Raw genomic sequence first — 12,896 nt, forward strand, 5'->3', positions numbered from 1 at the left:
TAAAAAACATAGCTACTATCACATCAGTATTAAGACATGGCAATTGGTTTATGATCTCAAATGGGGGCCCCTATACCGCTGCTCTCAAATACTGCAGCTCCCTAATGTAAGGTGGTACAACATAGTGATTCTCTTCTCTTTTGCTATTTAATAGCATGAGAAATGTTTTGGGGAATCTCGTTTAGTGATAGAAGGTTCGGAACGTTAGCATCTGATGTCCTTTGGCTGAAAGAGCTAGGCAGCTCAGAATAACAGAGAGAAGAGCTAATTCTGAAAGCAGACCCCTTGAGAGGAAGTGAGAGACCGAAGCAAACAGAATGCAGGGTAATGTCTGTGTGAACAATAAGAAAAATGACAGAGACAGGAAATGAAGATGCCAAGAGACCCAGGAAAGAAGCAAAGGCAGATTAAGCGCCACTTGAAGAGGCAAACATGCACCCGTTTCCTCACTGTGTGGAGTTTATCAGGATTTGGAATTGATGGCAGACCTATCATTTTCATTTAAATAGAACATTTATTTTTTCCCCCAAGTATATTCTAATCTCTGAAGACCCCATCCAGTTAGACCTAGAATAACCACTTCAGGAAAAAGTGAGATGAACGGATTTAAGGATCTTGATCCACGTGCCACATTGGCTTCATACATACCAGTTCACTGGGTGAGGGTCAGTGCATACAGAACTGATCCACCAGCCGCAGAGGCTACGGTAGTCCTGAACCTCTGTGGCCTGGTGTTGGTGGTGGGTTCCCCCTTTACGGGGAAGTTTGCACATATCTCAGTCACTTAGGCTGCATGTTGAGTGTATGATTTTCTATAAGGCAATAACTAGTTACTGCCGAGAAGTGGGTAGTGAAGGGTATATTAGTAATACAGGGAAACTTGGTTTAAACAACCAGTTAGGGGAGCAAAGACTGGGTGCTCAACAGAGGAGGTCTCCTAAGAAAGGTGAAGTAGAATTGTACTCATATTTGGGGGATACTTCGCAGCTGGTTTAAGATATCAGGCTGTCTAATAAGAATAGTCTCTTGTGCAGACTTTGTTTTCTCTTTGCAGTGCAGAGATTCACAGACGGATCATTCAGTCCCTCACATACTGGTTAAATTAACAAAGTCAAAGTTACTCTGAAATTTTAATTTCCTTTAAAAAACTGACATCTAAATTTCCTGTTGCAGCTTTCTTTAAACTACTGCCCTCTGAAAAAGTCAGTAGCTCAAAACTTCTCTGCAGCCATAGAACACTAAATTGGACCTGCAGTAATCTACTAAACCTGAATGCCGCACATCCATATGCAAGAGGCAATCTTGCAGCTATACTAGAGAGCAAGGAAATTGCCTCAGTACAGGTGTTTCCTTATCTGATTTATATGGGTACACTTAGAGGATCTGTATAACGGATACATATGTATGAAGGCTATAAAAGCAGGTATCAAAAAAAAAAACACTACACATTGTATTAGATGTAGTGCCATTATTTGTAGTCTTTCAAGCCAAACTAATTTGTTTGTGGACTGTGAGCTAACGTTACAGTGTGAACATAGACTGCAATCCTTACACTGATCAAGGTATCCCATTTTAGGATTGGATTGATGGCCCAGAAAGATCACAATCAGAATGGGGGTGCATCCTGGGCTATTATGTACATAAGGTTATGTTTTGAAACAAAATCCTAGCGAAAATCCCTAAGCTTCTGGAACTAAATAGATTCCAGACAACAAAACATGTCTTCTCTCCCTTCCCATAACACTGGGAGGAAACTCTGAGTAGCTAAAAATTGTTATTCAGTCACAAAAAAGTAAATGATAAATTAGTCTCAGTGCTTGATTTCTATTATCCAGGCCACTCCTTTCCGTTCTATGTTGGGGTGGATTTGAACACTAAGACCATCTGAGCATGAAGCAAAATACTGGAACTTGAAAAATCTACTGCTGAAGCTCCAAAGTGGTAAAACCAACATTTACAGTCAGAATGATTTTGTATTATAAAGACTGGCAATTGAGTCAAGATGTTCGGTGCGAGAATGTCAAGTTTTAGATGTGATCAACAGGATTACTAAATTCTATATACTAGGTAACAGAATGTCAGACAACTACTCTTTCTCTATGCTCAGATTTTATAAGTTGATCAGAAGTGACAACTTCATTTTGAATGGATCTGACCCACTTTAGAATCTAGAGCACTAAAGTAAGCACTATTGTAAGTCAGGTTGTACAAAATCATTGCTTCGTGTATAAACTGCAGCTTTTACAGGCATAGATTATTAAAAAAACATTTTTCATTATGTTTGATATTTGGAATATACACGATAGTTCAAATATTCAACCCCAAACATATGAATAAGAGGTTATGTCACATGATGAACACTGACAAGACTTTTATTTTAAAATTTGTTTAATGAGTTCATAAGGGGAAAAAAAACCAAAATGGACATGTTCACTGATTTTCTTCTACTAGTTTATTAATGGATTACTATGTGAAGTGATCATCTGGAAGCAAGATGGCTAGAAATAACAGAGGCCAAATGTTTATAGTGAATTAAGAACAATAGTCAATATCTATGAATTCAACATATAGAGTGTTATTGTTTTAAAGTTTTACTCGCTCCATTATGCACAAAATAAAAGTATTTAGAAGCCATGTGCACTCAAGGTCACCCCTTAAATTTTGAGACACTTACAAAAAATATTATACACACACACCCCATTCTCTACAACTACTTTTGTCTTTCAGGCTCCACTAATTTTGAAACAAAATTGTCAATGTCATCTTGCTTTAACTGAACTCCCCCATTTAACTCAATGTCACTACTCTTGTCAACTGTTTCTGAAGCGATACAAGGAGACTTGACTCTATACTCATTGTCCTAATGTACTAAAACAATGTAACTTGTAAGCCACTTTTGGCAGCACCCCCAAAAAAACCCCTAAACCTGCTAAATTTAAGCCAAAATTACTCTGCCTTAAAAAAAAAAAAAAAATCACTTGGTGAATAGTTTTTCCATGTATTTTTAATCAGTCTGGCTATTGTAGGAAGGCATTCTCAAAAGAGGGTCTTGCAATATGCCTTATGGGTGGTCACAGTCTGGATTACTCTGACCTCCACACTCAAACCTTCCCAACCTAGAACACTAATACTTCATCTTGAAATTTGAGAACTGCATTGCTCCAGAGCAGCATAGCTGTCTTTCTAGGTACAGGATGGGGATGTGGTTCTGAGGTATTGATGACTTTAAAAATCAGGACTAAGATCTTGAACTGGCAATGGAATCAGACTGGGAGTCAGGAGAGGGAGTGGAACACATGGGTTAGGTACCTGCAGCAGCTTGTCCTGTTGAGGTAGTGGGAAGCCTCTTCCTGCACAAAACTGGAGACTCGGCTTTGCTTCTACATTCAGCCCTGGTACAGTGAGTTACAGTGATCCAATGTGGAGATAACAAATGCATGGATAAGTGTGCCCAGATCCAGAAAGAGGTGGAGTTTCTTAGCCAGCTACAGATTAAAGGTGTTTTTTTATTTTCCTGTGCTGATGCTATTTTCTCTTTTAGTCAAACATGACTTCAATGGAAAAGGAGGACAATGTCCAGCTTAGTTCTTAAATGTATTTCCCTGCTTCCAACCAGTATCACTTCTGTCTTGGTTGGACTGAGTTTGAGCCAGCTGCTCTTCATGGATATTGGCACATGTTTGTGATGCTGTTGGTTGCGTTGGTGTAAAATAAAACAGACAGGTAGGTGCCAATGGTGCACCATTGGCATCAGTGTCCCAGATGTCTTACCATCTCCGTAAGTAGTCATGTAGATACTGAAGAGGAGGGGAAACAGGATGGATCCTCAAGGGACCTCACAGGGCAGGGCCTTTGGGATGAAAAGCATCACTACTCTCTGTCCCCTGTTGGAGAGGAATGATTTGAGCCACTGTAGTTCTGCTCTGTGTACTCTAGTTATGTCATGAATGTGAGTGGCTGGAGCCAAAACTACAGGCATATCAAACAGTATGTGCATTAAGTCTCTCTCCATTTCCGGGAGGAGATCATCTTTTAGTGTGCCTGATTGCAATGTATCCAGGATGTTGACAGAATCACAAGATAGAGCTTGATTGTCACTATTTTATCAATGATTTTGCCTAAGCCTGGGAGTCTGGAGATGGGATGGTAACTGGAAAGGTTTGCTGAGTTCAGTGCTGGCTTTTTGGGGATTGGGTAGGCAATTACATTTTTCTTACATTAGCTTCTCTGAAAAAAGTGTGGATTATTTATTAGCAATGGGCAATATTGTTCTTTGGCTTTCACCAACCAGAAGAAATGGGAACTGCTCTGCAATGCACCTTAATCCTAACTGGCAACATTCTTGCTAATCCAGTTTTAGGCACAATTCTTACTTTAAAAAAAGAGAAAGAGAGAGGCCAAACTGCATATCGTTTGAGATAAGGACAGAACTAAGGCCAAATTCACCACTGTCCTGCAGAGTAGGAAGCATCATCAGTGAGTTCTAAGGGGCAGTGTCCCCTGAAAAATATACTGCCTGCCTTGCTCCAGCAGCTGAAAGGGACTGCTCAGATCCCCACCAAGATGCTGCCCCTGGACTCTGTTTGGAGGTTTCACATTTCATATTATTTATAATCGATATTATCATAGCACCTATAAGGTTCAGATGAAAGAACATGACATTTTGGAGTTCTTACTTTCACCTGACTACCTGGAAAGAGGGGGACCCAAGGTGTTCTCCCACCTTGCCTCCTGCAGGGATCTCTTCCTTGCCCCCATTTCCCCCCCTCCACCTATGACTTTTGACAAGGGATAGCTATGTTCCCCACACACATGTCCAGGTTTCTGAAAGGGGGAACATCTCCCCTAGATCACCCACATACTTTGGCCAGTCACAGCTTCAGTATGGACAAGTTTACATGACTTTGGTCACTGTGGACAGAAGCAGTTAAAATAATCAGTCTTTGGTTCTTGTCTCCGCCTATACTTGGAATCTGCATCTACTGGAGTCACTCTGTGAGAATGAGGCACAAGGGAAAAGACACTTCCTATCCTGTTCCCCTGCAGGAGTTTTTAGAGCAGCAAGAGAAACAGCCATGGCTGTGATCAGTTTCACAGAGCGTGACCAGAATCTTGTTGTTTTCATGGTACTGGTTTTATATTCTCTCTAGAGGAAGTTCTCTACACCTCAGTAGGGTCTGGATTTTTTAAGCCCCGCTTATATCTCCTACTGCACTTTGTGGAGAGCACACACAAGTACATTTGAGGGTACTGCCAGAGAAGCAGAACCAGAGGAAGAGTTTAGCAGAATAGGGACCAATTCAGGCAAATCATGCATTCTTCTACTGTTCAATGGGGTTTAGAAGTAAACCCATACAGGAAGAAGGTTATCGTATTCAACCCCTGATCAGATGTGCTGATGGTCTGTTTGCCGAATGGAATAATGGTCTATTCTCTGCTGCTATTGAGATGCCAAGCAGAAGGTTTAGAGCAGTGTCTACATAACAGAAGAAGAGATGTAATCAAAGTGGCAGAAAGTTCTGGGAAATTCTGTTGCAGCTAGAGCAGGGGCGGGCAAGCTTTTTGGCCTGAGGGCCACCTCGGGTTTCCGAAATTGTATGGAGGGCCGGTTAGGGGAGGCTGTGCCTCCCCAAACAGCCAAGCATGGTCCGGCCCCTATCTGACCCACCCTGCTTCTCACCCCCTGCTGCACCCCCCTCCCCCAGGACTCCTGCCCCATCCAACCCCCCCTCCCCGTCCCCTGCCGGCCCCCCTGCCCCATGCACCCCTCCCTGTCCCCTGACTGCCCCCACTGCCCCACCCAACCCCCTCTCCTTCCTGATGCCCCCCAGGACCCCTGCCCTCATTCAATGCCCCTGTTCCCTGCCCTCTGACCACCCTGACCCCTATCCACATCCCCGCCCCCTGACCACCACCCCAAACTCCCCTGCCCTCTATCCAATCCCCCGTTCCCTGCCCCCTTACCGCGCTGCCTGGAGCACCGGTGGCTGGCAGCGCTACAGCCACGCCACCCAGAGCACCAGGACAGGTAGCCGCGCCGGCCAGCTGGAGCCAGCCACGCCACCGCGCAGCACAGAGCACCGGGTCAGGCTGTGGCTCTGCAGCTGCACTGCCCGGCAAGACCTCGCAGTCCCGCTGCCCAGAGCATTGCGTGGCGCAGTGAGCTGAGGCTGCGGGGGAGGGGACTAGCCTCCCAGGCCAGGAGCTCAGGGGCCGGGCAGGAGGGTCCCGCGGGCCGTAATTTGCCCACCTCTGAGCTAGAGAGAGCATTTAGAAAACTACAGTAACAGAAAGCTCAAGAAATGGGCAGTGAGATTGAAAAATTAACAAGATGAATAATAAAGCATGATCAAGGGAGGAAACGGAGCTGAGAAAAGATAACATACAAGGTAAAAAGTGTCAAAGGAAGACAATGAAATAATGCGACAAGATAAGTGTGCGATTGTGAAATATTTGAAACTGCTGCGTCACATTTTTATTTATATTGCACATATAAAAAAATTCAAATTTACATAAACCACTCAGCACTGCAATCACAAGAATAAGGATCAGAGTCCACATCATCGATCCTTAGTTACAAATGCATCCATAATTTTAAAATTTAAGTCCGTCTGGAAGGTAGTAAGTAAATTTCAGATTGGGTTCTTGGTTGTCCCAGGCTGTTGAACAATAGGATTTTTTTCCCTAGCCTGTCTGGTCTTGAAAGGATGTCCCTATTTATCAGGAATAGAAAGGGTCTGTCTACAGAGCAATCCTAGGCACTTTCTCCCCTTCAAAAAAACACTCTGCCTAACCCAAGGGAATGAGGGACAAAACTATTCTCAACCTAATATGCTATCACTCAAATCATACTTAATAAAGGATTAGAGATTTATATGGTTAATCATATGAAACAGTATTAAAATGTACATAAAGGGCATAAATGCTTATGCTTCAGGGCATCAGCCAACTGCCTCTAGAGCGGAGTAACAAAAGCCCATGATTAGGTTTCTAGCACCTTCCTCTAAGGCACCTGATGCTGAGTACTGTTGGAGGCCGTACTTCAGACCAGAAAGACGACCATACGAATGGCCAAACTAGGCCAGACCAATGGCCCATCTATCTCAGTATCCTATCTTCCAACAGTGGCCAATGCCAGATGCTTCAAAGTAAACGAACAGAACAGGACACTTATAAAGTGATACATCCAGTCCCAGCATATGGCAGTGAGAGGCTTAGGGACACCCAGAGCATGGGGTTGCATCCCTGACCATCTTGGCTAATTGCCATTGATGGACCTATCCTCCAGGAACTTATAGAGTTCTTTTTTGAACCCTGTTATCCTTTTGACCTTCACAACATCCCCTGGCACCAAGTGCCCCTGGCTGACTGTGCATTGTGTGAAGATGTACTTCCTTTTGTTTTAAATCTGCTGCCTATTAATTCCATTGGTTCTTGTGTTATGCAAAGGGGAAAATAACACTCCCTTATTCACTTTCTCTACACCATTCATGATTTTATAGCTCTCTATCATATCCCCACTTAGTCATCTCTTTTCCAACCTAAACATTCCCAGTCTTTTTAATCTCTCCTCATAAAGAAGTTGTTCCATTCTCTTAATTGTTTCTGTTGCCCTTTCCTGTACCTTTTCTATTCCTAATTATCTTTTTTGAGACAGGACTTCCAGAACTGCATGCAGTAGTCCAGGTGTGGGCATGCCATAGATTTATATAATGGTCTTATGAAATTGTCTTCTTATCCATCTCTTTCCTAAAGGTTCCTAACATTGGTAGCTTTTTTAACTGTCAGACCAAGAGTATGATACTACTAGAGCCAGGCCACTAGTATGATCCAGAACGGCAATTCCTATGTATTTAGCACTATTTTAGCACCGTTCACCCAAGGATCACAAAATGCATAACAACCAACCACCCCTAGAACACTCTGGTGAGATAGGTAGGTATGCCCATTTACTAAGGGGGAAATGGATGCACAATAATTAGGATTTGCTTAAGGTCACGCATGAGTCATTGAGTCAGCCACAGTAGCAAGATAATGTCTAGAGCTGTATTTTAACAACTAAATATGCTTCCTCCAATTTTCTTACCCTCTCCTATCAGGAGACTCCCTCAATTTGTTTTCTTCTCCTAGATGGATAGTGTACCAGGGAAAACAGAGGGAATAGGAAACTGAGGAAATCCTTGTCTATTTCAAACGGCTGCTTTTGCCAACATCAGGGAGAGAGCAGCATGGGAATGTGCACTCCTGCCTTTCTTCTTAAAATATGCTGCACTTCTGTGGTCTAAATGTAAAAGTTTGAAGCATTTACCAAATCTTGGCAGTTGAACAGGGAAACAACTGGGAGAAGTGGAAGAGAAACACTCATCTACAGGGAGTCTTCTCAAATACTCAGACATAAGATTACAGATGTTCATAATCACTGACAACATACAAGGTAGCGTGACATTTTTACTTTAAGGATTCAGCTCCAGTGTGATAGCAATACAAATAATAAATAACATTTCAACACGCCAGCTGTATCAGACAACTTTACAAGATGTAGGAGTATGTAAGATCAACGCTCAAATTTGGACAGTTTGCTATATATATAAATAGATAGATAGATATAAAAATATAAAAGGTTGCCATTTTGTTCTTGATGTGCTCATACCTATCAATAAAAGACTCCAGCCAGGCCTGCTAATTGCAAAGAAAGCACTGAAGATGGGAAGGCAGCATGTAACTGATAGGCATTTGTAAAGATAAAGTAGATATCGCTTAAGTAGGGCCTTACCTACATTAACAAAATTTGCAGCTACATAGCGATGTAGAGCTCTGCGCTAGTGCAAAATAGGGCTTGTACTGATACTTTTTATGCCAGCAGAACAAGTGATTTACTGCAGTAATTTGTGTCAGTGTGGCACATGTACAGTTGATGACTGTAGCAGCATACCACCACTGCAAGTTTTGTTTTGCAGATGGACCCTAGGATAATCTTAATGTCAATATTGTTAGTTATGTCACTGATGATTAAAGCAAGTAAGGAATAATCAGGTTCTGAAGATCTACCCCCTCGTGTTAAGGCTATCAGTACTTGGGAGATAGTATTACCCCCTGTCCCACTCCCACTCTGACCTATGAAGCCTAAGGTGGCACATAAGCTTCTCCACAGCGGAGCCAGAGTCCAGCTGGGCAGCAAACACCCAATGGCCTTTCCCCTCTGCTAGAATTTCAGTCTCCTCCCTTCCCAGGACAAGATTCCCATGCAATCTAAAGAGGGCATTCAGTTTATTGACAAAAATATAGACACCTTCACTGCAAACTAATTTAAGCTTTAATATTTTGATGAGGGGAGTAATAAAGTTCTTAAACAGGTATTTTGCAGGTTAGAAAGCAGTGATTGTGATCTTACTTCCTACCCTCAAATAGAATAGGTTTGGGAGGGATGAGAGGTAAGTATCACAGATATAAAATAATAAGATGCAAGTATTTACTGTCACTTTACTTACACTTTTGTACAAAAAAAAAAAAAAAAAAAAAAAAAAAACACACCACCCACACCCAAAATCCACTTCACTATGAATTACACAAAACAAAAGCATGTTATATTTAATTACTGAATCACCAGCCCCCTGACACCCTCAAGATCAGGTCATTGCTCACTGAAATCAACAGAAATGGTAGTGTATCAGCCCTTCAGTTTCCTAAGATTTTCAAGCACTCCTCTATTGTCAAGTTTATACTACTCAATGCAGGAATCAGGAGTAGTATGTGGCTTCCACTGCAAAGAGGCAAGACACTAGTAGTTAAGAGAGAATTCACATACATGAGAAATAGTTTACCTGCTCACTTAGAGCCTAACATTTTTGTGAATGATAAACGGTCTTAAAAAAAAAAATTAATTTTGGGACATCCCCAGTTTACAGTTTCTGTAATTTAAACACCCCAATCTTGCATTCTGATTGGTACAAATAGACCTGATTACAGGACTGAGGCCTAAAGTGTCTCCAAAAAACAAAAACAAGCTAAACAGAAGGGGAATGAAGAGACTTTCACCAGAGTATTTCAGAACATTTTTTTAACCACAATAATCCATCAACACATGGTACTCTGACCCTTTACATTCATCTCTTTGCAGGAGTGGAAGGAAACACTCAATATTCCTACATAATTTCCAGCTTTATATACAAGAACCTCTGGAAAAACTTAAAAACTGATTTTCCCCCCTAATTGAAGAGTTTTATTTCTTTCACAGGGTTGATGGCTAGAGTCCTTCCAGAAACACTGGGTTGCCAGTGTGAGTTTATATATTAAAAAAGGAAAAAATTGTTTTGGAGGGAAAAGACAAGTCACATGTACTTTAGAAAAACATACACATGAATTTTAAAAAAAAAGTTTTAAACCTACTGTAGGAATCACAAGGGCGCCAGAACTTTTGCAGAAGTGGGGGGGGTGGGGGGAACAGCCCCCCCCCCCAAATTGCACTCTTTGGGCAGGCATGAAACAGCACCAGGAGGGGCTGCGCTTCATGAGGGGGAGCTGATAAAGTGGGAGAGCCAGGCCCCCACATCTCCCTCAGGTTCCAGAACCCTTGTATCACAATAGTCCTTAAAAAAAAAAAAAGTTGATAACATTGTGCCCTTAAATTAGCTGCACAGTATTTTAAAAGGTTACTGTACAAGAAGATGCAGAATCCTAAGGCTGAAGCAGGTGTACAACAGCAAGTGGGAAAAAAAAAAAAATCCACAGATTAAGAATTTCTAGTATAGACATTGAAGAGAGAATAAAAACTGCAGTCACAATTATCAGAAAGTATAGAATACCTAAAGATTTTTCAGAATTATGGGTAACATGGCAGATAGCAAATATTAACAGAAATTTGGAGGAATAATACAGGTTCAATCCAGCTATCACTCTGTCTGCAGAATTCCCACTGAAGAAACTTGCAGATTAGTAGCAAGAGCGAGTGCTGAACCAAAGCTAAACTACAGTTATGCTTATGGTGAAATTAATTTTTTAATATTTTAAAGTATTAGCAAGATTGTGTATCTTTCTACTGCTATATACCAGGAGTATGCTACAAACAGAGATCTGTATCTTTATTATTTGCTCTGTGATATAAGCCTCTGCAGTATTTTGACTGAACTTTCATTAAAAACAAGGCGGTGGTAGACTTTGGGAAAGTTTCTTCTTCAGGCCTTTCAGAACTGAATATTTGCATACCCCCACTTTGAAAGAGGATCCCATCAAATCAAGTCTGGGCCAAAACATAAACTCTTAAAAAGTTTTTATTGGAGAAAAACTACTTCTGTAACAAGCTAAAACCAGTACACGTGTTTTTATATAGTTTAATTACAGTTTCTTTAAGCAGATATTCCAGGACAGCACAGTGGAGCATACCAGTCAGAAAGTGAAATTGTCTATAAACGAGTGAAACTAACTAGACTGTTCAGTATCCAAACTGAATGGAATAAGCATGAAGAGAAAAAGCTTTAAAAATTCAGTTTTAATCTAAGAGATATTTGTGCCATACATGACGGGGTGTGTTAACTGTCTGCCCGCAGCCCTTGCAGGCTTCAAAAATACACCTTTCAAGGGGTCTATTTCTCACAAGAGTAACATATCGCCCTATTCTCACATCTCGCGTCTGGACGGGGGGAAAAGGGGAAGAGACTAGCTTCGGGGCCGAGCCGGGCCTGGTGGGGCAGGAGAGATGGGGACGATCCGCTATGGGGCTGGCCCGAGTTTGAGGGGGCCGGTACAACCAGCCGGACTCTGAGGGGCGGAGGGGACCGGGCAGCTCAGTGGGGGGCGCGGGGGAGCCCGGCCGGGCTCTGGGAGGCGGGGGATGCAGTGCGGAGCCGGGCTGGGCTTTGGGGGGCAGCTGGAGGGCTGATCCGCGGCAAGGGGGTGGGGAGGGACGGGCTTTGGGCGGCTGTTGAGGGAGGACGATCCGTGGGGGCGGGCTGAGGGGACCAGCCCGGGCTCGGGGGGGACGATCCGCGGCGGGGCCAGCGCGGGCTGTGGGAGGCACTAGCGAGGCGCCACTTTCCTGACAGCGGCTCCTCGGACCTGCGGCGCCCTGGTCCCGGCCGGCGCTCCCGCAGCAGGGCTCTCCGGAGGCGGGAAAGGAGCGGTCCCTACGGGGCCAGCCCTTCTCCCCCCGCGGCCAGGCGAAGGCACCGCGGCAGCCGCGGCTCCCCCTTCCCCCGCCGCGGCCGGGCTGGGCTGCCCCAGGCTGGGCCGGGCGCGCTGCCCCCGCCGCGCTGAGCGCTGGCTGCAGCCAGAGCGGCTGCGGGCCGGCTCCAGCCGCCATTACTCTTTGTTCGCCGCGCTCGGAGCGGCGGCGGCGGCGGGGATGTTGCAGGGCTCGGCTCGGCTCCATCTTTAAAGCGGGCGCCCCTCCCGCTGGCGGTGCAGGCCGGGCCGCGTCCTGCGCCTGTTGCTCCCTGCGCCCCGCCGGCTCCATCCCCCCCTCGGCTGGGCGCCTTCCTCCTCTTACCGGTTACGGGCTGCTCCGTCACTGCTTTCGTTCGCGCCTAGGCTCTCGCCGCAGTTTTATTCTCTCCCCCACGTAACACACCGCGTCAAACTACACCTCCGCCGCGTCACTCACACACAAGGCTCTCCCAGCCCGGCGACAGGCAGGCAGCGGCCGACTGAGGAGAGCCAGCCAGGGAGCAAGCGCCGAGAGCGCCGCGGCCCTGCGCGGAAAACGCCGAGCTCTCACGGAGAAGGCCGAAGCCACACAACGCGCGGCGGCGCCCGAACGCAGCCGACCGGAGATCACGGAAACAGCCGGAAAAGACCGAAGCGCCGACCTGGGCTCACGGCAACTCCCGAATGAACACGGAAAAGGCCGAACCGCCGACCGGGTGCACGGCAATACCCGAACGGGTACGGAAAAAACCGAAGCG

At 44.6% G+C, this 12,896-nt stretch overlaps 1 protein-coding gene across 1 annotated transcript in view; it reads right to left on the reverse strand.

Moving 5' to 3' along the window:
- CREB1 (cAMP responsive element binding protein 1) overlaps nucleotides 1-12,672 on the reverse strand; it is a 47,371-nt gene extending 34,699 nt beyond the window's left edge. The window contains exon 1 of the mRNA XM_054043898.1: nucleotides 12,482-12,672. The gene's annotated coding sequence lies outside the window, so the exon portion shown is untranslated. The remainder of the gene's footprint in view (nucleotides 1-12,481) is intronic.
- Between the last annotated feature and the right edge of the window lie 224 nt (nucleotides 12,673-12,896).

The sequence above is a fragment of the Malaclemys terrapin genome, chromosome 11, assembly GCF_027887155.1.
Source record: "Malaclemys terrapin pileata isolate rMalTer1 chromosome 11, rMalTer1.hap1, whole genome shotgun sequence".
Lineage (NCBI taxonomy): Eukaryota > Metazoa > Chordata > Testudines > Emydidae > Malaclemys > Malaclemys terrapin.